Genomic DNA, 2,175 nt, shown 5'->3' on the forward strand with positions numbered 1-2,175 from the left:
GCTGCGGAGCCTCGGGGTGGGCCTTGTGCTCTGCTGGCCGCGCCCGCGCCCAGCGCAGCCCACAGGTGTGCGCCCGAAGGCCCGAGTGGTCTGGACGGAGCACAGGTGGCCGCGGGGCGGGGGGGAAGGAAACGGACAGGTGCGTGGGGCCGGGGAGGGGCAGGGTGGGACTGACCAGCGGGCGCCGGAAAGGGGCGCAGACGGGGCGGGTTGGGAGGGGGCTGCTGAGCGGACACGTACTCCTGGCCTGGGCTGCAGCCCTGCAGCCCCCTCGGGCTACCACTCCTCGCACTCTGCCGGTCAGGCCCTGCTGCCTGGACGGGGGGGGGTCACCTCCAGACACTGCGTACCCCGAGTCCTCAGCATCCCCTAGGAGAGCCCGACAGCAGGGCCCCGGACACGCAGGTGGCGGGTGGCTGCCGGCAGGCCTCGCTCTGCCCCTGGGCAGGCTGGGCAGTGGCGGGCAGGCCCGGGCTGTTGACTCAGTGGCAGTGACTGAAGGCGGCTAATGAGGCTCAGGGCAATTAACAGACAGTTGAAAACTAATGAGAAGGAAGTGTGAGACCAGGCTCATTAGCGGCCCTGGAGAGACCCCCCAGGACAGAAAACTCAAGCTCAGGCCAGAGCTGGAGGCCACAGTGGCAGGGCCCTGGCTGACCCCGGCGGGGGTGGGGTCTTTAGATCTGAGGCCGGGAGCTGCCCGTGGGGAGACCGCCAGCAGCCCCTCTCCCACGGGCAGCAGGCGCCCCCAGGAGAGCCCCCCAGCCAGAGCTGACTCCCAGCCGGGGCTGGGCACACCTGGCGGGCACCGTGCTCCAGGCGGGCCCTCGGCCCAGACCTCTGGCTCCGCGGCGTGGGCTCTGGGGGCTCGGGCCGGGGAGGGGTGCGCAGACACACGAGCAGCCCCCCACTTGGGAAGGAACCGCCCCAGGGGCTGCGGCCTGTGCCGAGCACACCTAGCAAATCTCCTCGGCTTAAACCCAGAGAAACGAGACGGCCATGCGGGTTCCTGGCCCCTCGTGCCCAGAGCCGGACAGTAGAAACAGCCCAGACGCCCACTGCGGACACCCAGATGTGCTGCCAGGGCTGCAGGAGCGCTCGGCCTGGAGCCGTTTCCTCAGCACCTTGCGCGTCCAGCTCTGGAGAGCCGGGTCCCCGCCGGCCTGCGCCCCCCGCCCCCACAGGATGGTGTCCAGCCCCTGGCCCCTGCCTCCTGAGCGCACACTCGTGCGCGGGGCGGTAAGGGCTTGGGGTGCTGGCGAGTCGGGCCTTCCCAGGGGTCAGCACCCCTTCTCCGGCCGCGAGAACGCGGGGCCCCTCAGGCTGCCTGAGGAGCACTGTGGGGCCAGGCTAGAGAGGGGACCTCGTCCCTGGACTGCCACCCCGTGGGGAGCGGTGTGGCCGGCCTCCGCACCCAGGACTCGGCCGCCTCCGCGGGCCGAGGTTGCCACGGCAGCCGCCTGGGACTCGTCCTGCCCTCGGGTGGGTGCGGACAGGGCACCGGTGGGGCGCGGCCCCGCCTCCCGGAACCAGCTGGGGCAGGGGGCCGCTCTGTCCCGGGGCTGAGTGCCCAGGGCCGCGGGCAGGCTGTCCAGGTCAGCCGTCAGCGTGGGGACTCGGGTTGGGGCACCGTGACCGCTTTGCACCCCCAGACCGCGAAGGGGTCTGGAGCAGGGCCAGGCCCGGCAGGCGCTGGCCACTCTGCCCGCCGCCAGGGGCCTCTCCAAGGGGGAAGGGCCGGCCTGCTCTGGCGCGCATCGAACACCCCCCTTCAGCGGCCCTGTGCCCTCGCCACTGCAGCTGGGGGGGCAGGAAAGGCGGAGGGGGGGCCACGGGGGTGGGGCACAGGGCGTGAACTCTGCCGGACCCAGGAGTCACAGCCTCCTGGGGAGCAGCCTCGGCCTCCTGGGGAGCAGCCTCGGGCCCTGCACCGGACGTCGCCCCGGGGGCCTGACCACAGGCCGGCAGGTCAGCTGGCCGCCTCCAGCTGTGCCCGCGCTCGTGGGTTCCGAGCGCACTTGCCCACTCCCCAGCCTGCCCGGGAAGCTCCTGCCTGGGAGGACCTGCAAGCCCGCGCCGCGGCCCTCACTGTCCACACAGGGCTGCGGGATGGGGGCGGGCAGGCGGCTCCTGCCGATGCACCTGCGGGCTCCGCCGCTCAGCGGGGGCAGCCGC

Source organism: Condylura cristata, unplaced genomic scaffold, assembly GCF_000260355.1.
Source record: "Condylura cristata isolate star-nosed mole 26May11 unplaced genomic scaffold, ConCri1.0 scaffold00022, whole genome shotgun sequence".
Classification (NCBI taxonomy): Eukaryota; Metazoa; Chordata; class Mammalia; order Eulipotyphla; family Talpidae; genus Condylura; species Condylura cristata.